The sequence below is a fragment of the Fundulus heteroclitus genome, chromosome 11, assembly GCF_011125445.2.
Source record: "Fundulus heteroclitus isolate FHET01 chromosome 11, MU-UCD_Fhet_4.1, whole genome shotgun sequence".
NCBI classification, from domain to species: Eukaryota; Metazoa; Chordata; class Actinopteri; order Cyprinodontiformes; family Fundulidae; genus Fundulus; species Fundulus heteroclitus.
In genome coordinates, this window is record NC_046371.1 from 9,810,215 (window position 1) to 9,834,162 (window position 23,948).

Genomic DNA, 23,948 nt, shown 5'->3' on the forward strand with positions numbered 1-23,948 from the left:
GCTGCGATCTCCGACTTTACCGTGCAGAATTCCTACATCAGGGAGCGTTCTTGTTGTTTTTTTTTCTAATAAGGAGCTCTAAAAGATTTTAGAGGCTCGCCTTCCAACAGGACAACAGCCCTAAACATTCATTCAAATAATCGAGGTGTTAGCATGGCCCAGTCAAAGCCCCTATAAATCCAATTAGGATTCAGGACATGAAAGCTGAAGGTCAACGACCGTCTCAAATCCAGCCTTGGGCTATTTTGAGAAGAAACTGTCAGTCTGTTGACGTGCAAAGCTGGTAGAGACATAAGTATGGACTCAGGAACTAAATATAACTTTGTGCTGCTGATCTATCACAAGATGATCTAGAATCAGATTGTCTTGCTCAGCGGTGTGATTTCCCATTCAGGACTTCCTGATGAGGACGCCTCCAAAGTTTGCAGCTTCAGCCCTGCTCTCTGATTGGTCTTCCCCCCGGACTTCCCGTCCAATCGATTAGGAGAGTCATCTGTTTAAAATCGGATCTACTGGGTTTGGTTGTGATTTGATCTGAGTTGCTTATACTTTATCTCAGTGCCTTTTTAACTAAACTCATCTTGTGGGTGGCTTGATGTGTTGGGATTTTGCAGCAGCTTCTATTTCTACAAGGTTCTAAATTAACTGGTGACAAAATCTGCGTTTTTGTATGAAAATAATGATGGCTAAATAAGCCTTGCATACACTTCTGCTTTTAAGTAATTTGTTTAAATGTGATTAATATATAGCAAATAATGGTCCAATCTATAGTTTGCAACTTTGTTTTGTATATGGGGCTTGATGAAGAGCTGGATTTTGGGATTTTTCAGCAGCTTTTATTTCTACAAGGTTCTAAATTAACTGGTGACTAAATCTATGGTTTTTTTTTGTATAAAAAAATTGACAGCTAAATAAGCCTTGTGTATACTTCTGCTTGGTTGTACGTGTTGACAACCTTTCCTTTTTAAGTAATTTGTTTAGATGTGATTAATATATAGCAAATAATGGTCCAATCTTTAGTTTGCAACTTTGTTTTGTATATGGGGCTTGATGAAGAACTGGATTTTGTTGCTTCATTAATTTGACTTGTTTGCCCAAATTCTCAAAAAAAGAGCGTTACAACAGATCGCCTTCCTTTTAAATCATTTGTAATGTGTGTTATACATATTAAAAAAAAATCAACAGACATGTACAAAAATAAAACCAAACGACCAAAGAAGGAAAGGAGAGAAAGATGAAAGACAGAGACGGCGAGACACAGGAATGAAGAGATCAGGTTAAAGGTGAAGAGGAGGGAGGAGAGGGCAGCGGTGATCCCAGCCAGCCACGCTGTTTGAAGTCCGCCAGCGTTCCCCCTACATGTGATTGAACGAGTCAGTGAGTGTGTGTTTGTGAACACGATGACATGTCAGTGTGTGCATTATCTCCTGTGCACACGGTGTGTGGTCTGCACCAGCATGCACGTGTGTGTTTGTGTGTCTTATCTTCATGCACAATAAATCTTCATCTCCCTCTTGAGTCTCTGCAGCCAACAAAGTGACCCCCCCCCTCCCCCTTCTGCCACAGATGACCAAAGCTCTGTCAGGGGTGTAGTATTTAATCCTAAAGTTTGTAAAATGTGGTTTCAAATTACAAAAACATTTGATATGATCAGATGGATGTTTTTCAACAAGGAATTGGAATTGTGGCTATGAAAAAACATCATCAGTTTGGCAAATAACCTGCTTTAATTTCTGCTTTACTTGGATTTTATATATATATATATATATATATATATATATATATATATATATATATATATATATATATATATATATATATATATATATATATATAAATATATTGACCTATATATGTGTATATCATATTACCTTGTGTGGAATGTTGTAAATATATATATAAATGTGTGTATTTCTGGAGCATGTAACAAAAGTAATTTCCCTCTGGGATTATTAAAGTATGTCTGATTCTGATTCTGATTCTGATTTAACTTTTGTTTTTAAACTCATTGTCATCTGGATTTGTCACAAAGACACCACAGTTTCTAAGTCTTTACCTCGATATATGAAAACTTCCAAATATAACACAGTTTGACAGAAAACTGTGTTTAATCTCCAATAAGTTTAATAAGAATAAGAATAATGAAATGAAAACTAGTCATGATGATCAACTGAAGGATGATCTAGGTCTTAGTTGATGTAGCAGGTCCAGATTTTGTCTAAACTCGTTTAGTGCTTGTCTGCTGCAGATCATTTTTTAAGCACTACTTCTGTACTCCTCATGTCCATTGTCTCATTTTCCTCAAATTTCGCCACGTTAGTTGCCAGAGCTACAAAATAATGTGCCTTCAGGGATTATTTAAAGAATCTGTCTATCCCTCCAATCCTCCATCTCTAAACAAGGACCCTCAAAAAGCCTGCAAAAAAAAGATACATATAAATTTAAAAGGTTATCGAAAAATCAAGTTGTTTGGAAGGATAGTAAAAAAGTTAAAAAGGAATAGAGGATCTGAATGCAGACAGGAGTCAGGGAAGCAGATTGCAAAGGAATTGTTATTATCGCGGTACACAACATGAATAATGGAAAAATGTCAGTCATTTATTTAAGAAACATGCATTATGCCTGTAATATATTTTGCAATATTTTTCTTAATGGGCCGTAATATGTTTTAGAAGATAAAGAGGTGATAAGATGATAATTATAAGACCAAAAAAAAAGTTTGCGAGAACAGCAGGAGTCGCCCAGAAGTGACTTTTTAAATAAAACCTTGTTGATGATATTTTCAATGAATGATGTTTAATGATTTAATGTTATGTATATGTTTTACTCATATCTTGCATCACAAGTCAACATGCAAGTAAAAACTCCCTGACAAACACAAAGTCAAAATTCTAAAGTCCAGGAAATAAATGAGAAAAGCCAAAGCCTGACTGTGTATCAGATGTGGCCTGGGACTGTGTACAGTAACCCCCTCTAAAGAATATTAGGCCCAACTTCCACTAAATATCTTTTTTAAATTGTCCAAATAGATATTTTTTTGTGCCTTTATGTATTTAAATTTTTTTCTTGTTTGGCAGACCAATAATGAAACTGAGTTCATCACAAAACGTGTTTTAACTTGGTCTCAAATTCTTCCCTTCGTGTCACTTATTGAATATAAAGGCTTAAATAAAACATTTTCTCTGACTCATCCATTAGGTATGGCAGGAGAGTTGGCTGTAATTAAAAGCATACACAGAAATTGTCAAAACTTGATTAATTTGCAGTTGTGTTAACTCCAACAAAGACAGAACTTGCATAACTGATTATCAAGTTACTCTAACTTATCATATCAAAATATAATTATTTTTATCTGTAAAACTATACACAGTATTTACAAATCTGAACTTTTGAAATATCTATTCATTGTGTTGAAATGAGCCCTTTGCTGGATTCCCAAAGGTTGACGCTTAGATTGCGTTTGCCTCTGGCCTGGAAATACAGAGACTGGGACGAATGATAGAAATGAGATGGGACACAAGAAAGCATCGACATAAAGAAGGAAGGCAAGGAAAGTAGGAAGAAGGAAATGATGAAGAGAGGTAGCAGGACACAGGCAGGAAAGGAAGGACACAAGGAAGAAAAGAAGGAATTAAACAAGCAATGTAGGGTAATAGATTGCAAGGAAGAGAAAAAGAAAGGACACTAATATGTAAGGAAGGAATGAAGAAATTAGATAAAGAAGAGAGGAATTATGGGAGAACAGATAGGTGTAATATGGGGAAGGAAGAAACAAACAAAAGACACCGGAAGGAAATCTGGGAAAAAGGAGACAGAAAGACAGTATATATGTCTTTCTCTTGATGGGTTATGACAATAAAGCAATTCAAGAAAAGCAGAAAAGAGCAGGGACATGAGGAAGTAAGGACACACAGAAGAACAAAAACACAGAAGGATAGAACATTTAGACAGACGGTAGGGAAAAATATATTTTCCATACTCTTATTTTATAGTTGTTCAACTCTCGAAATGACTGACATCATATTCCATACTTCTCTAGGCTGCAAGGAAACCTTCATGTCCTGCTGATTCGTGTTTTATTGATTAACGTTATAGCCCTCCTGTAGCATGTTTAAAAGAGTCCGTTCCTTTAGGTTTAGGTTGTCAAATAATCTTTAGTCAGTTTAATTTCATTCTACAGAGCTATAAGTGCTCTGTAGAATGTTATTTAAGTTATGTAGAATGTTATTTAGTTATGTTTCACAAAATTCTTGTCAGTTTCAACTGCAGATTTCATGTATTGGCAAATAGGTCATCAGATATGTGTCCGCATCATGATTTAATATGAAAGCAAGAGGGATTTGTGTCTTTATAACATCACAGCAGGATGTTCTTCTCCCTCAAAGCATTTCTTCGAAGAACTTTATAGCAAACTAAACTGAGAGGGAGAACCCAAAGCAAAGTTACTGCCATTTAGATCCAGCTACCAAAAAAATCCCAGCTGTATTTGACAAGCAGTTTAAGGTTTTATAGTATTATTATTTAGTACAACATGAAAAAAGTCAAGCAAGGATGAAAAAGTCAGAGTTTATTGAACCATGCCCCGTCTAACAGAGATGCATGTCAAGTCTGACCCCATACATTTCCAGATATAGGCTTAAACCATTAAAGGACCATCCTGATAATGCTTCAGTAAACTTTGGTCTGTATTTGTTGAGTCAGCAGCAGTTATCATCACTTGGCAAATGCTAATAATCGGAGGATCACATTTGTTATGAAATGACTCAGGATTAGAGTCTTTGATCCTCAAGAGAAGAAAATCCGGGGTAAAATAAACAGAACTGCTGACAATATCCGTCTCGCCTCTCCCAACTCCTCATATCCTAACAGGAATTCAAATAGCATCTGCTCATATACGTGCAGCCTAGATATTTAAGGTTTTCATAGGCAAAACCACTCTCATATCAGCTCCAAAACACATTCCAGTTCTCAGACTGTCATAAAAAGGGACAAAAGGTTTCAGAAGATTAAATTAAATGTATAAAAAATAGAAAAGCATATTTTTAGTGCAGACTGCAGCATGCATTAAAGATTAATTTGATTGGAAAGATTTTACCTTTACTGTTGGTAATTCTAAAATTCACAAAAAACATCCATAAATGTTATAAGAAGGTCTCTGTAGGCATTAGCACTCATTGCTAACTAGCTTATCGCAATAGCCGAGCTAAAAGCTAATAATAAAAACAAAAGCATGCTCATCTCATCTATTTGGACGACGGATTGCGATTAGCAGTATTTTACAAGGCTTTCATTTTTCTTTCTTTTGGGTGTGTGGGCAAGAGTATCTGCATGTGGGGGCACCAGGGTGGGAACGTGTGAATGTGACTGTGTACCTGGTTTGCTGTTTGTCTTCTTGTCAGGTTGGGTTTTGGAGCTTACGCCATACATTTCTAAATATAAGCTTAAACCATTAAAAGACCGTCCCGATAACACTTCAGTAAACTTTCGTCTGTATTTGTTGAGTCAGCAGCAGTTGGCAAATGTTAATAATCGAAGGATCACATTTGTTATGAAATGACTCAGGATTAGAAGCTTTGATCTTTAAGAGAAGAAAATCCAGGGCAAAATAAACAGAACTGCTGACAATATCCGTCTCGCCTCTCCCAACTCCTCATCCTCATATCCTAACAGGAATTCAAACATCTCCTCAGATACATGCAGCCTAAATATTTAGGCAAAACCGCTCTAATATCAGCTCCAAAACATATTCCAGTTTTTAGAGTGTCTTGTTAATATCAGCAAACACGCACAATCATAAAATGGATAAAAGGTTTCAGAGGATAAAATTAAATGTATAAAAAAGAAAAGTATATTTTGATGCAAACTGCAGTATGTATTAGCGATTAGTTTGATTGGAAGGGTTTCACCCTAACTTTTGGTAATTCTATAATCTACAAAAACAAACATAAATGTTATAAGAAGGTCTCTGGAGGCATTAGCCCTCATTTCTAACTATCTTATCACAGTAACCGAACTAAAAGATAATTATAAAACTAAAAGCATGCTTATCTCATTTATTTGGGCTGCGGATTGCAATTAGCAGTTCTTTAAAAGGCTATCATAAATTCTTATTTGTTTTTATGCTGTGGCTAAATTTATGTTGCACCAGTGTGACATTGTTAGCACAAACAGCATTTACTTTGTGAAATGCCCTAAAACAACATTTGAACAGCAATGGTGTTGATGTAAACTAAAGGCTGTTAAAACTATTAAAGTGTATTTGCAAAACAAAATTTCACTTTTAATTTATGTTTCCAGGCATACTTTTACTTTGTTATAGCAGGATCGTTCGCCATGCGCCTCCGACGCACGCCAATCAGCTTTGAACTGCTCCTCCACGAAGTCAATCAGCGTCCTGGATCCGTCTTAAAAGAACTTTAAATCCAGCTCAGCTTCTACCAGTGTTGTAGTACTCAAGTCCGAGACTCGAACTCGAATCCGAGTCATTAGCTAAATTTAGAGACTCGTGACTTGACTTGGACTTGAGCACTGATTGACTCGAACTTGGACTCGGACTCCTACATTCAGATCATTCTGACTCGGAAATTGAGAAAAAGACTCGACTTTTTTTTATATCATTAGGCTATAATTTTAATATGTCATTAGAATATTATTTGGTGTATGATTTTAATATCTAAATTATTAGTGCAATGTGGTGGAGTGTGGATTTTTTTTTTCTTTTAGTTTAAAAACATGTAGGCTATGCTTACTTTAGTGCGGAACTTGGACTCGACTTGATCAATAGTGACTCGACTCGGACTTGACTCGGATGAGTAGTAGACTTGACTCGGACTCGACTCGGATTTTTTTTTTAATGACTTGGACTTGAACACTGGCGACTCGAACCTGGACTCGGACTCGAGGCATAGTGACTTGACTACAACACTGGCTTCTACCCAGCAAGCAGGCAGTCGCTGTGCAAAGTCTGATCTGGACTCTGATGACTGGATTCAACCCTCCTCCATCCCCTTCTCCACCATCATAGCAGCTCCATCTGGCTTTCCTATGTCCTCCTACAACCTTGTCCCTATCAGAGTGTAATTCCTCCTGGACTCTTACAGAAATCCCTGTCATATCTCAATCGGTCCGGCAGAAGACCGCCATGTTGAGCCTGGTTCTGCCAGAGGTTTCTTCCCAAAGGGGAGTTTTTCCTCTCCACAGTCGCTTCAAGCTTGCTCATCATGGACAGTTCATGCAAACCGGTTTATGAAGTTGGACATCTAGTTAAAACAGATCATCATATGGACTGAACAAAACTTTATTTATCTCCACTCCACCACCAGTTTCAGGTCTGGGGGATCATCCCTATTCTCATACACCTGCTTATGCATATTGAAGTATAATTCAGCGTGAATTTTTTCCTGCCGAGGTCTGAGTCTTAAAATATTGTATCAATAAATTCTTCTAATTGTCTCTTCTTTCCGTGCGAGTTTTTCAGATTGAATTAATACGTGAAACAGCATTTCTGAAACCTTAGTTGGCAAACTGGCTTTCCGTGTTGTGAATTGCTGGAAGCCTTGACTGGTTTAGATTTTTTATTTTTTTTTTTGGAGGGGGAAAGCAATCGGTAACACTATTTACAGTCTATCTCCCCCTCCCATTTTCTTCCTCCCTCTGGTTTTATACGAGGCAAAAAGTGGTGTGTTTTTTAGTAATCGATGAAGCCACAGAGCGACTCCTCTGTTTTTTATCAAAGATTAAAGTTTAACTCTGAACCCTGGACCGTGCATTCAGAGTACAAGGCTGTCTGAGTGTGTCTGTGTGCAAGATCCAGAGCAATATTTGTTATTCTGCGTTATCTGCTGACCTCCGGAAGTATTCGTGGCTGTGTCTACACACACACGCCGCGCGATAAGGCCAGGAATCGAGTGTGGACACAGGATGTTGAGTCAACGGTGGGGCGACATGACGGCCGCTTATCGCGCGGAGAGGCGGCCGGAACACAACAAGCAGCCACGTGGATCCACAGCACTGATACTGCTGACACAGAGAGGAGGACAGGTTGCATTGACAGTCCCTGCTTTCTGTCACTGTGTGAGCATCGCAGCACACCACCTGTTATTGTTTAAAGATGATACGACGGCTTTAAAAGAGAGTCCTCCTGCACACCGAGTTACGCCGGGGCACAAGAACCGCCAAACATCGGTCAGAGAAAGTGGCTGATGTGTTGACTTTGCCAAATAAATGGTCAGTGTGAGGCTCTGCGCCGCAACAATCTCGTGAGAGGGCAAACGTTTTAAAGTTCACTTTATAGCGAGCTGTTTCAGGATTGCACTTTGTTCAGTGAAACGATTCATGTGACGTTATAAATGTCACACAAACAGCGCCTTGTTAAAGCAACCTCTGGAACTTTTTTTTTCACATTTTCTCACTGTGCAGCCACACACTTTAATGTCTTTGATCAGGATTTTTATGTGATTAATCAACAGAAAGTGGAGCATCTGAGAGGTGGACAGAAAATGCTGTTTATTTTTTTTACATGATTACGATCTGGGCCTATTTCTATCACTCTACTGATTTCTACTGTTCTCCAGTTTTGCATTACATTACTTTGAAATGACTGTTGTCATTTCAGCTTTTAACTTTTTGCTCTCTCTCTTTTATCTTCATAGTAGGTACACCTGGTCTGACGTTCTGTTAACTGTGACATCATCCAGGGAAGACAGATCATCCGCTATTACCATCTAATGTAGAACAGATTAATGGATCAATGTGTGCTTCTGTGCTTTTTTGTCTCTCTTGTTGTGTCTCTGCTCTGTCTTCTGTAACCCCCAGTCAGTCGAGGCAGATGACCGTTCATACTGAGCCCGGTTCTGCTGGAGGTTTTCCTTCCCGTTAATGGGGAGTTTTTCTTCCCACTGTCGCTTCATGCTTGCTCAGTATGAGGGATTGCTGCAAAGCCATGGACAATGCAGACGACTGTCCCTGTAGCTCTACGCTTTTCCAGGAGTGAATGCTGCTTGTCGGGACGTTGATGCAATCAACTGGAACTTTTTGACCAATCTGTATAATCTGATTGATTTTGAGTTTGTAAAGTGCCTCGAGATGACATGTTTCATGAATTGGCGCTATATAAATAAAATAAAATTGAAATTGAATTAGAAAAGAGTGGCATGCGTTTGTTTTTGGGCTCGGGAGTTTGCAGCCTGCAGAGTTAAAGCTTCTTACAGCCGCCTGTTGCTGCAAATACAACCTGAAGTCTTTTTGGAGTATGTCCCCACCAGCTTTGCACAGCTACAGACTTAAAGTTTTGCTCATTCATCTTTGCAAAACAGGCCGTGTTCACTCAGACTGGATGGAGAGATTCCTCCCACAGGTTCTAAAGCAGATAGAAGGCTGGGCGTTGACTGAGCCCTTCCATCGTAGCTCTGTCTCTGCGTTTAGGATCATCGTCCTGCTGGAAGGTGAACCTCTGCCACAGACTCAGGGCCTTTGCTGGAGAAATGCATCCATAGAGCACGATGCTGCCACTGCATCTTCTTCCACAGTTTAGCTGTGTTTCCTACATGGTTTGTGGCAAATTTTCCTGCTCTGATTACCACTGTAACAACCCAGCCAATCAGTTTAAGACTGCAGCATCCCTGTGGCTCCAAAAGGTTTTTTTTAACCACATTTTTTAAAATACAAAATAATGTAAATGTGTGAACGAGTGATTCAAAGCAGTAGAAAATGGACTTATGATAAAAAGCAAGTATGCAGATTGTGTGCACTTGAAGTTAATTAGTTTGTTAGTTGTCTTTATTTAACCAGTAAGCTCCAATGAGATCAAAGTTTAACTTACAAATGAGACCTGGCCACAGTACCAGCCTATAAAAAACAATGCAAAATGGACGTATAATCATAAATAATGTAAACACAAATTGTAGCACCTGGTAAAGATTGTTTATATGTTAAAACCTTCTAAATGTTTGGAAAAAGAAGCTTTTTTTAAGTTGTTTTTTTGTTTCAACAGAATCGCTCCATAAATATCCTCCAAAAAGATCTTTTTCAGAATGAAAGTCAACATTATTACAGCAGAAAAAAAATAAGCGGTTTTTGTTGGACCGTCACCAAATCTGCCTCCACCTGCCACTTAGAACTGAAAATGTAGCGCCGGCCCGGCTGCTCCCTTTTAGCGCTCTACGTTGTTGATCCAGTGGCTTGGAAGATTAGACTCATGTGTGACCACCTAGGTCTCTGGAATAATTGGCTTTTCATTTCCCACCGCCTCCCATTAAACACAGAACATTATTTCTAATGAGAAAACATTACATTTTAACAATAAACTGCTGTACAAAAGTATTCATACCTCTTGAGCTCTTTCATATTTTGTCAAGTTATGACATCAAACTTTCAAGTATTTAATTGGGATATTAGTTCAAAAGAAACTTAAAACTGTAGTCAGCGCTTTTTATTCTTATATCCCTGCAAAAGTTGCTGTCAGAAGTCGCCTAAGTAATAAATAGATTTCAGATCTCTGCGCTTTAATCTCAGCATAAATGCAGCTGTTCTGTGAGGATTGTTAGAGAGCATTAGTGAACAAACAGCATCAAGAAGTTTAGAGACGCATAGAGCAGGCAGTAGGTAATAAAAGAATCTCAAACCTAACAAGACATGGACATCCACCTAAACTGAACTAGGAGGACATTATTGCAGCCAAGAGGTCCTTGGTAACTCTGGAGGAGCTGCAAAGATCTGCAACACAGGAGGGTGAATCGATGGGGAAGATGACCAGTAGTTGTCCTGGTACAAATCCGGCCTATAATGAGATATGGCTATATAAAAAAAAACAAAAAAACATAAGAAGTCCCATTTACAGTTTATCACAAGCCTTGTAGGGTACACAGCAAAGCTTGTGGAACATGGATCCTCCAGCAAGAGGAAAATACAGTTTTTCAGAGCTTTTTGGCTGACGTGCAAAATGCTGTACATGGGGGGAAATTAGCACTGCACATGGTGGTGGCAGCATCATGCTGTGAGGATGCTTTTCTTCAGGAGGTACAAAGAAACTGGCCAGGGTTGACAATACGACACGTGGCAATCCTGAAAGAAAGTGACTTTAGTGGCCAGAGCAGCAGAAACTTTAGAAAAAGCTCAAGCATTATGTAAAGTTTTGCAAGAAATTGTTACCTAGAGACGGGTTTCTAAATGCTAGAATGAACCACGCGTCCCCTATACCAGGATTTTGTAAAGGCTCTAAACTTAAACAGTCCTGTAGAAACAGGTTTGAGATCCGTGCTGTGTTTTAGGGAGAGCTTATTGGACCGGTGGAGTCTTCTGGAGACTGAATGTGTTGACATCAGGGCAATCCAGGGTCAGACCAACACCTCTCATATTGCATCTACAGTTACTCACGGCCCTTAGAGCTTATTTCATACTGTTTTTACAGCTTTTATTATGGTGGGCATGCAAAATAAGTTTAATTCGGTTTTATTTTATAGTTGCAGGGGATACTAAAGTAAAACACCTGGCTGTAAATTGAGCACACATAGTTCTTGGTCCTGTTTCTTTCATTAAACATAACAGACAAGCTCATCCTGTAAATATGATGAAAAAGCTCAGAGACTGGAGGCCCCAGCATCCTGAGCTGGACATGCACACAGGAGAGGGCCCCCCATAAAACCCAGATTTCCCGTACGCCCGTCTTCCTCCCTGCTGCCGACTGGCCCTCCTTATTTATTGCTCTGTAATTTCTACAGACTAATTGATTTGGCTCGGCTTTCAGGCTGCAGGCAGACAGGAAGCCAACTATCCCAGAGGTTAAGAGGAGGAAAAGCGTGTCGGTGTGTGTATCTTGTAAAGGGAAACACAGCGAGTAAGAGATGTCTCAAAAAATATGTATCTAAAAACTAAATATATGATTAAAAGTTTGGATTAAACATTTTCTGTGGTCAAGGAGAAAAAGTGCATAGATGTAACACTGTGCTCCATCAAGAAAAAGGAAATATAAAAAGGCAAAATTAGGATTACTGCAGGCTCCCCTGCATGTTTTTCATGTTAAAGTTTAGGAGTAGCTTAAAATATAAAACCAAAGTTCACCTTGAGTTTCTGTGAGCAAGCTTTAAATGGGAAACCTGGAAAAAAATAAATCCCTCCTTCTGGACAAGGATGTAGTGACAGTAGCTGTGTTTCCATTCTATTCTCATTGGAATTTTGAGCAAACTTTTAAAATATCGCAAAAAAGAAAATGCGCGTCAAACATGTTTCCAGTTTACCTGTTTATAGCAAATTACCCAGGAGACGCCCAGGGTCACGTTGCCATACCTCGACGTTGGCTGTAAACTGGAATTAGATGTTGCTAACTAGCACAGACTACAGATCAGTAATGGAGCGAGGTTTGAATAAAAGTACCGATTATTATTATTTTAACCAATGATACATAGAAATGCTTGCGTTTCCTCGTCGATCCACACTGTTGCATCCTGACCTGTTTCTGAGCATTATGGGAATGTTCAAGAATTCAATTAAATTTTATTTATATAGCGCCAATTCATGAAGCATGTCATCTCAAAGCACTTTACAAAGTCAAATGCAAATAAGACACTGGCAGCAGAAACAGCTGATCAGTCATGTGAGGTAAACGTTTGCTGCGTCAGAACTGATTCGACAAATGTGTTTCCATCTCCTCTTTATATGTGGACACACTGTATATAACATGCCTTATACCTTATGCACCTTTCCTCCTTTTGGCACCTTTCTTTTTGTTTATTAAGCCGATGTGTGACAAGTAAATTTCTCCACTGTGAGATCAATAAAGCCCTATCTTATCTTATCTTTAGCGCATTTACAACTTTTCGAAAAAAAGTCAAAAACCACCTCAAACTCTTGCAAACTTTTTTGCAAAATTTAGTGAGTTAATTCGAATTTTGCCGTTTCCATCAACCCCTTCTAATGAGATACTTTAAAATGCGCATTAAAAAACGTTGATGGAAAAATCGCCTGCAATGTGTCGTTGACTGTGCATCAATCCCTCAAAATAAGCATGCATGTGACAACAGTGGAGAGGAAAAATTCCCTTTAACAGGATAAACCTCCAGCAGAACCTGGCTCAGTGTGAACGGCCATCTGCCATGACTGACTAGGAGGGGGTTGAGAAAACAGAGCAGACACAAAAATGACTCAGAAGCTCTGATCTATGAATACTTTATTAAAGATGAAGTAAAAAGATAATAGAAGCAATATTTCTCACAATGGCTCCTTCTCAGAGAGAAACACAGGTACATATAAGATGAAAGTGTAAGTATGACAAACTTTACACGTTCAGTGGAAGCAATAGTAGAAACACGAAGTTATTAAAAGCAATGGCTAAGCCAATAGATTTTTTCAGAAAGATGGGATAGCTAAATAGGAACAACAGGTCAGATGCCACTGCTATGGAGGGAAAAAACAGAGAAAATTAAGTTATTGGCATGAACAACTGCAGATAATACATATTTGGAGAGTAGTAGGAGAAAGTTAGCCTCGTGAGACCATCCTGATCTTGCGAGCTTTCGAGGTTTCACTCGCAGATCAGTCTGGCTACTCTCCGTTAAAGAAAATTTGGAGCCGTTCACCAAACGAACGTCCAATCAGCGTTGGCTTTGAGGCGGGTTGAGGTGTGACGCAACGAGAAGCGCGACAGTTCAGTCTAAAGAACATGGCGGTTTCAGCCGATAAAACTAGCGTTAGCGTGGCTATCGAGCAAGTTTTATCGGAATTACAGAGTATTTCTCTGCTGAGCTAACGAGCCTTTACCTGCAGCAGCAAGAGTAGCTTGGCTTGTGGTTGTGTTTTCGTCGTCGCTCTGTTACGAGTGACGACGAATCTGATTGGTTCATTTGGCCCGTCTATCACCAACATAGGCCAATCAGCTAACCAGTATTTTCGCCCCTTCCCAAAGTTACTTCAACGGAAGGTTTCCAGATGGATATGCGGAGCAAATCTATCTGGCGGAGTCAGGTAAGGAGAAAGTAGCCGAGTGAGGAAAAGTGGTCGGTATGTCCTCCAGCGGCCTGAGCATATAGCTTAGAGAGAGTGAGAACTCCCTACGGTATTTCTACAGAGATAGTTCAGGATAACCTAAACTAGTTTAGCTGTAAGCTTCTTCAAAAAGGAATATTTTAAGCCTTGTTTTTGAAATGGAAACGTTTTCTGCCTCAACGACTTAAAGCTGGGAGCTTGTCCCACGGGAGAGGGGATTGAAAACTAAAAGATACATTGAAGTTTGCAGTTGAAATCTGCCAAGACATGGAAAAGCCCTTTTGAAAGGCATTGTGCGTGGATAGCTGGATCAATAAAACAGGTTACTTTGACACTTTTGAACAAAGCTCAAAAGGCAATGATACAAAAATCACATATTTAAATAAACAAAAGGCTTGAAAAATAAATTCATATCAATGGACATAGAAAAGACAAACTCTAAGTGGTGCAGCTTGTCTAAATGCACTGCCTAGAAATAAATGCTAAGAGCTTACCAATTATACCACTCCTTAAAAAAAGCAATTAACTGTAAAACAAAATTAATATTTTTATTTTTGCAAACACAATTTTATCCCAGTAGTTTTCCAGAATTAGTTATCCTCTCTTTGACAAGGAATGACACTCCAAATATAACTCAGCTGTAGCTATCTTTTAAATGTTCTTGATACTGATCTGGTCAGATTACCTGTTCAAGAGTGTTTTTATCTACAAAATGAGTTTAATCACTGAGTTAAAACAAGCTGTGTGTGTTTGTGTTTAAAAAAAAAAAACATAAAAAAAAAAAATAACCCAACAGAAACTGCAGTCTGCCTTGGAGCCTGTTCAGCTGGAATGTAAATTAAGAATAAATTACATGTAATTAGTTGTAAATGGGCTAAAACATGCAATAGAAAAGTATACGTCTCTGAGCCAAACCAAGCAACGTTTTAGTTGCAACTCTGGGTCAATGTTATGCTTCTACAAATTATAGCTCTATGTTAAGTAGTTTCAGGTCAGAGGTTCAATTAAATTATCCAGCAAACGACTTTAAGTAAAAGGTCAGCAGCTCACAGAAAACAGCCGGTTCAGTGTTATAAAAATAATACAATCAACGACCTGCTGTCCGCCACGAACTCCGTTCAGCTCGTTGGTGCGTGGGGTTGAACACACTGGTTCCCAGTTTGTTTAAAGAACAGATGTTCAAATTCTGCTGTTGGTCGATAAAAGGACAACATGGTCCTGGTCTGAAATAGGTTTCTGAGTTGCTTGTCCTATATGAACCAGAAATAAACATGTCATCTCAAGACACTTCACAAAGTCAAATTCAATCAAATCATACAGATTGGTCAGAAAGTTTCCTCTCTAAGAAAACCCAGCAGGTTGCATCAAGTCTCTCCAAGCAGCATTCACTCCTCCTGAAAGAGCGTAGAGCCACAGGGACAGTCGTCTGCATTGTTGATGGCTTTGCAGCAATCCCTCATACTGAGCATGTCATGATTTGTAGTGGTTGTTATAGGACCCGAATGCAGAGAGGCAGAGACAGCGAGTACTTATTGGTGGATTTAATGGAAATAAAAACTCACAAAAAACACTGGAGGATGCAGGAGCCAGAGCAAAAACAAACCGTAGACCTAGGATGCAAACGAGGAAGCAATTGTGCAAAGTGACAGGAAGCAAACAGTAGAAATCAGCGACGAGTGGGAAAATGAGCGGAGCTTAAACACTGGGAGGATGAGAGCTGGAACAATGGCAGGGCTTGATTGACTAATCGATAGCAGGTGTGGAGAAGGAGCTGGAGGAAAAACTGAGGAGAGCGAGAGAGTGGCAACAGGGGAATAAGGAAGAGAGTCTAAATGTAACTGAGGATAACTAGACACAGGGAACAAACTGAAGACTGTACAGAAGGGAGCTGAAACAAGGCTGATATAATAAATATAAGAAACACAGGATGACCAGGGGAAGACTCGATGTAAGGAAAAATAACTAAGCAAAGACTAAGATATCAAACAAGGAATAAAACATACTAAAGATACTGAAATGCTAAAACAGAACAAAAGCAAAAACTGTGCAGACCATGACAGAGCATGCATGAAGCGACAGTGGAGAGGAAAACTCCCCTTTAACAGGGAGGAAAACCTCCAGCAGAATCAGAACCAGGCTCAGTGTGAACGTTCATCTGCCTCCACCGACTGGTGGTTAGAGAAGACAGAGCAGAGACACAAAAAAGCACAGAAGCTCACATTGAGCCAGGAATCCTTTCTATGTTATGTGGTAATAGTAGGTGAGCCGTCTTCCCTGGATGATGTCACAGCTAACAGAACGTCAGACCAGGTGTACCTGCCATGAAGAAAAAAGAGCGAGTGCAAAAAGTTAAAAGCTGAAACAACAACAAGCAATGCAAATTGGAGAACAGTAAAACTTAGTAGAGTGAGAAAAATAGACCCTGATGTCCTCCAGTAGCCTAAGCCTATAGCAGCATAACTATAAAGGTAGCTCAGGGTAACATGAGCCACTCTAACTATAAGCTTTGTCAGAAAGGAAAGTTTTAAGATTATTCTTAAAAGTAGACGGGGTGTCTGCCTCACGGACCAAAACTGGGAGTTGGTTCCACAGGAGAGGAGCCTGATAGCTAAAGGATCTGCCTCCCATTCTACTTTTAGAGACTCTAGGAACCACCAGCAGACCTGCAGTCTGAGAGTGAAGTGCTCTGTTAGGAACATACGGGGTAATCAGAGCTCTGATATATGATGGAGCTTGATTATTAAGGGCTTTATACGTTAGAAGGAGAATTTTAAATTCTATTCTTGATTTAACAGGAAGCCAATGAAGGGAAGCTAAAATTGGAGAAATATGATCCCTCTTGTTGATTTTCATCAGAACTCTTGCTGCAGCATTTTGGATCAGCTGAAGGCTTCAAACTGCATTTTGTGGACTTCCTGATAGTAAAGAATTACAATAGTCCAGCCTTGAAGTAACAAATGCATGGACTAGTTTTTCAGCATCACTCCTGGACAGAATGTGGAGCTAATGATATTCATCAAAATTTGTTTTTAGCAGGCAAAAAGTAAAAAAGTAAAGTGGGTTTGACTAGCTTTTCAGACCACAGTAAACTCCTCTTATTTGCTTTAAGGTTAAAAACTCCATCACAAAGGCAAATAAATATTTACTACGACTTCCTGATATCGTGTTTGACTAAACTGACGTCACGGCATCCTACAGCGCCTCCTCGTGGCTAAGACAGTGGGCCACGTGACTGAATGAGGAATTTAGCGTCATCTGCTATCTTTTATGCTATAAACAACAAAATGCTGGGTTTTTTTTTGTTTTTCATTTGTGATGTATTTAATTTTGTACATACTATCAAATGAGAAACTATAAGTATGCGGTTTTCTATTTGAACTTTAATAATAATTATTATACCAAGCAAAGCCCACTTCATTTCTAAAGAAATTTTAAAACAAGACCAAAATGAATGAATAATTAAAAAATAAAACGTTACCACATATATAACAGTATAGTGAATAAAACAGGTTTTTATATCTTGTCTAGCTGTGCAGCAGTAGCTAAAATAAATGATTAATCCTGCAAACACAGGGTTAGACTCAGTTAGATTTTTTTGAGCTTCAATTGAACTGCCTGAACAAAGTCTGGCTGTAAAACAAACAGAGAAACAAAAACAAAAAAGCACATAAAACATTGCAGTTTTACTCTGCTGAACCACAAAAACGCCCCCACTCAGCTGTTTTTAAGGAACTCTGCTCCTTGTCTGTTAGAGCTGCAGCGACGACCACATCACAAGCCCATCCACACATGGCCCGGGACGTTTCTGATGTATACGACCATGTGGGAGCCGCAGCCATTGGTGGTGGGTGGTAATTTTCCAAGGCGTCGCCACACGGGTGTGTTCGACGTATTAAAAATATGTGCGTCGTGTGTCTCCACTGTGTCTCGAAGTCTCTGTTATGTCGAAGCTGCTGACAGGATCCCATTGGACACTTCATTAGTGTCAGAGCTTGCAGAAACAAACCACCCAGCGCTCGCCTTGCTCATTCATCTGCTCTCAATGAACAATAAACCTGAAAGTGATGAAGAGTGCCAACCTGAGTAGAGTATGAGCTTTGCCTCCCACTTTATCTGCTTTTTAGACTTTAAAAGGTCAAAAATCATCCATAGGAGTAAAGCAATCAAAGGCTCCTTAAGACACTAAAAAGAGGTTACAATGATAAATGACAAAGAGATGCAGAGCCTCATTGAAACACCAACTTTAAAAGTTTGTCACATTCCATCTGCAAGGTAATAAAGTCAGTAAGTAAGCAGTGGGGACTTTTCAGTAGGGGGTGCTCAAGCACAGACCCCATCAAAATTGCAGAAAAAAGAGTGTACATAATAAACAATTATGGCATAAATAGTAATCATCACATCTGCTCTCTCTTAAAATCTGTCTTACTGCTTATTGTTCAGCTTTCCAATTCCATTTTAGGTTTATTTGGGGTGATTTCTTTGTCTAGGCCTAATTCAATGTTTCAACTCTAAGGGGCACTGGACAAATGAGTAACAAATGTATCTGTTACCTTTTGGCCACCATGTGACTTCATACTAGACTCTAATTGGTTACCTAACGCTGCACTGTGTAACTTTTAGCCACTAGGGGGCACTAGACCTGTAACTTTCAGGTTTGGCGCCCCTGCAGGTCACTGACAACACTGCACTGTGGCAAAACTGAAAAATCCCCCGCCGTGTTTTAGAATCTGATTGCGGGCCACTTCGAACCAACATATTCAGAAGTCAAGTAGTTACATGTAAAGACAATTATACATTCACTTCTGTATATTATACTCAGAAGCTCCCACTGAGACAGAGATGGAGAGGACGAGGCAGAGCCAGGGGGAGAGGGAGAGGGAGGGGGAGCTCCAGGAGCCGTGGAAGGACAGGACAGACAATAGGCTCAATCATCTGATTTTAAAATGCTGCAGGAACCTCAATAGAGGCGACAAGCTGACATGTAGGTTTATGAACTGTATTTACTGTATTTTGTAATAATAACGAAGGCCATGACAAACTTTGACTTGAGCATGAGAAAAGTAGAAGCATGTAAGGTTAGCTGTCGTGTTTAAGGGGAGCTCAGACTGTGTCACATGACCCATTCAGAGCCAGATCTGCACCTCTCAAGTTACATAGGCGAGTTTCTGAGAAGTGCAGCCTGCACTCAGTATCCCGACATGCCAAGTGCTGTATCTTGACCTAAAAAATCATTTAATATATCTCATATTCAATGAAAATATTTACATTTCTGTGGTTTGGTTGGACAGAAGAGCCCAGTGTACAAAGGTACTGCTTGATTTCAGGTATGTGGCTCTAAGGGATCATTTATTGGGATTTTATGTCAGACCAACACAAGGTAGCATGAAGTAGAAGGAAAACGATGCCTGATTTTCAAACCTTTTGACAAATAATCTGAAAAGTGTGCCGTGTACTTATACCCACACCAATGCGCTGTAGCTCAGACTGCATATTTAGTGTCATTGTTTGGCTGGAAGGTGAACATTTGTCCCACATTAAGACTTTTGCTGAATCCAAAAGCATTTCTGTCTGCACTGTCATTCCCATCAACTCTGATCAGCCTCGCTGTCCCTGCTGATGAAAAGCATTCACACAGCATGATGCTCCCACCACCATGTTTCAACACTGAAATAGCATGTTCAGGGGGAGGTTCAGTGTTTTGTGAAGGCATCCCTGTCGGAGCAGGAAGCCTTTATTGCACGGCAATTAAAAAAAAATATTAGTATTATTCTTAAAGACAAAAAATAATGGGCAAGAAAAGTCACCCTCTTGATGAAAATCTTTAGTCTCATGCTTTCTCAGAACACCCTGACCCAGTCCAATTGGACTCAGTTAATGTTTTGTAACAACGGTCTGAAATTGTGCAAATTTTATGCCTTTTTTTAAATGAAAATCAATCCATTACCTGTCAAAATAGTTTTTACCAAGCCACAAAAGTCATCCTGTGGAAGGCGGGAGTGTTTTGATTGACCTTTATCTCTTTTATATCTATGAGCAGAATATATCTGTATATCAGTTTGGATCTCCTGGACATCTACATCCAGGAAATCTAAATGTGAGAGCCAAGTATTTCCGTTTCACTCGCTCTAATTTGATCTCTCAGTTGGTTTAACTCTGTCACGAACTCTTCATTTTTGCTCCAGTTGTTTTTAATGTTGGCCGGAGTCCACCACATTTCTCACTTTGAGCCAAATGCTAAAACAAAGATATGTGCTTGGCAATCCTGCAAACCATCAGCTTTCACTGATACGACCACGGGAGGCTCTTTCCACATCGGGAGGCAAAGCGGGAAAAATAGTTTGTGGCAGATTTTTTGCTTCAGCATTCAGGAAATCCAAACCCACTTCAGGACAATCTCTGTGATTGAACCGAGTTGTTTGTCAGTCAAATACTACAGAGTTCAAACCATTTATTTGATAATGAGTTTCTGTGACCAGCCAGCGCATACTTTTAACCATAAAAAACATGTTTGAAGCATAAACTGAATATCAATGTCAAGTATTTCCTTTCACCTTTGGCTAATTTAATTCAATACATGACTTTCTGAGCTGCAGCTGGAATGTACCAAAAAATATTTTCTGGAGGTTGAAGGTAGGAAATCAAGCAGGATTTCAGCTGTAAGCATTATCCAATAAATCATTCATTGGTCCAATGTTGCCTCTCTGTTGGCCTTGGTTCCAACCCTTCTTCATAGTCTTTTTGGGACTTAATTTCTTTACAAAATGTACAAATCAGCAAAGTTATAATGCCTAAACATAGATTAACTTTTTTTTACACACTTATAAATGTGTTAGGAGCCCATTTATGTTTGCAAACTATATAGGGCAAACCCTGTTAAAATGTGGGAAAGAGGGCATACAATGATTTTCTGAGTAAACTGGTTAATTGTTTCTGACAGATAAACAGATGTTCTATCTGCGAAGCCAGTCTCAAAATGAGTATCCAGATGTTGCACAGATCAGTACATTTGATCTACCCTAAAACAAATTTAAAAAATATTTAAATTGTAGGGTATATCAGGTTGTAAATGTGATATTCAATAATGATTAACTTTTACCAACATGAACTGCTACCTAAACATTTCAAATCAGACTTTTCTGCAGATTTTGGTCCAGTCAGATGTTATTGTCTCCATGTTCAGCACAGAAAGCTACGGCCCCTAGATTATGACCTCATTTACACTACCCTTGTTAAACTGATCCATGCCGAGCTCGGACCGAGCTTGGATCAGTTAACCGTGCCGAGCTTGGTTCTGACGACCGTTTACACATCACGCTATCTCGGTTCCTCGCCTCCTAGTGACGATCTGCGGTACTACTGCTCTCTAGGATTGAAGGAGGGAATCAAGCAAATCAAAATGGCGGCGCCCGTAACATTCAGGAAGTTGTGTTTGGTTTAATTGCTTTTTGCAGAGAGTCAGGCAAAGAAGGCGACCTTTGGTGAATTTACTTGACGGAGTCAGCTTTTGGGAACAGGATAAGACAAACGAACGTCTAATCAGGGCTTAAAGACGCAGGAAACAACGACAGACGATGAGATTCATCACGCTGCTAAGCAGAATCATCACTGGAAACCGTGTGTCACAGTAGGGAAGCTAGTATTTTTATGAATGTCTGAAATTTCAGCTGACTGTGAGGAGATGACGCGGTCTGCTCATGTGCTCTTTGTTATTTGAGACCGAGCCACTGAAAAACCGGGCCGAGCCCACCTATTGAACTGGTCTAGATTTAGCGCGGTTCGGTTGTGTCTGGCACGGTTCCGTTCAGTTTGCGTTCCGTTTACACTCGATAGTGATCTCGGTTACCGAGCTCGGACCGTTCTCGGCACGGTTAAAAAAGGGTAATGTAAACGGGATATACTGTATGAGTGGGTTTTATTAGGAGTAAATATAAACCAGATAGACATTATGAACAGTCATAATATATATATATATATATATATATATATATATATATATATAATAGTTATGATTATTATAATATATATATCCCTCTGTCCATTCATTATGATAACTATGATTATCATAATGAATGGACAGAGGGATTGACAGCAGCAGCTTTTTTACCCTGACCTTCAGAAAACCTGACTGTAGCATTTAAAAAAAAATATTACAAGAAAGTCTGGTTCATTAAGAGCAAAATATCAAATAAAGCAGTGGATAAACATTTTCACAGCAGAAAATATTTTTAGGGATCCTGGATAGAATTTGAAGTGTTTAGTGGGTGTTGCCTTGACTCTTTCAGGTAAACTGACTGCAACTGTTATCGGGCTAATTATCAGATCTGCTCTTCCTCTCCGCCTCACTTCTCCTGCAGGAAAACAGGAAGGCAGGATTAGAGCGACGCGCTGCGCTGAGATCCGGAGAGGCCGGATGAGTCCCCGGGTGGAATGCACTAGCGCACACACTCACACGCATGCACACATACACCTAAAAACGGGGAGATCCTAAACACATAGTGCACAGAGTCACAGTTAACAAAACACTTTCTCTCTGTATCTGCCACACACACACCCATTAAACCATTAAGTGATCATGAGCAAACAAATAGCACAAACAGCTTGAGGAAAAACTTGCAGGATTGGGAATCTAATAAAGAAAATCACGGGGTGAGGAGGACTAGTGCTGAGCCAAGAAACAATAAGGACCTCAGACTGCAGCCAAGAACACCACAGTAATGTTTACGACCTGCATTAGGGTTCAGACTCAGTCATTATAAGGAAGAGGTGCTCATTATAGCCATTTGTGGGAGGAAACAAATAGTCCCCTGTGACTACCATTTTAGCAGAAATGTAAAAGTGTAAAAAAAAAAAAAAAACAGTTGGGTTGAGAAAACACGCAAAAGTTATCTTGGACAGATATCTGTGACCTCGAGAGGCGGTAATTGAGCGGAAAGGGGATGTAAAACATCCGCTGGTGGGGTTTAGTGTGACTGTGTATACAATCACACACACTCACACACAGCAGCGGTTGGCAGAGTCAGGCTGGCCTCTGTCTGGCATTATCTCATAGCCTGAGCACTACCGCTCCCTCTGCGGCCACGCACAGGCGGCGTTACGCGCAATCTGCCTCGTATTATTCGCCAAATTATGGAAACTCTGCCAATCAGGGGGCGTTTCTGAGGGTGGTGAGGAAAGTTTAAACCCCTGTGTTTCCTCTGCGAGATAAGATTTGTCTTGTTTTTGGCTATTTGAATACACGTGGGTTCACTTTTGTGCTAAAAGGTAAAAAAAATAAAATAAATACTGATTGCACTGATAGATTAAATGATATAAGGAGGCCAAAATGGCCCACATTTCTAGGTTTACAGCTGCCAGATGTACTGGAGGGGGGGGGGGGGGCACAGAGTCACAGCCACTATGTCCACAGCAGCTAATAAGAAATTCACATGACCTCATCCCAGAGCAGGTGTTTCTGTGCCATATCTTTACTCTGATGGTGAATTATCTGCAGAAAATGGTAGATCAGATCAGAGATCATGATAACAAAGCAATAAGCAGACAAGTTGTCTAATGTTTGCGTTGTTTTTTTTGTTTTTTTCTTGTGCCGGTCTTTATTTGTATAGTTCGCAAACACAGATACAAAAATGATGTAGTACTTACACAACATAATTACAGTGCTGCAAATTACAGATTTTCTTTTCTGTTTTAGTTCTCTATTTAGGATTTAGTTTATCAAGTAAAAACAAAATCATTTAAATCAGCGTAGAGGTATGTATATATAAAAAAAGAGAGATATAAAAAGTAGTTTTTCCCTATTAACAGTTTGTGCCATTAGGGATCTGTGATTGCTGCCAATAAGTCTCCTAAACATCGCTGTGGAGGAAGTTATCCCACTCTTCTTTGCTGAATTGTTTTAGCTCAGCTATATTTGAGGGATTTCAAAGCAAGAACAGCCTGTTTATGTCATGCCACGTTTTCTAAAGCCATTTATG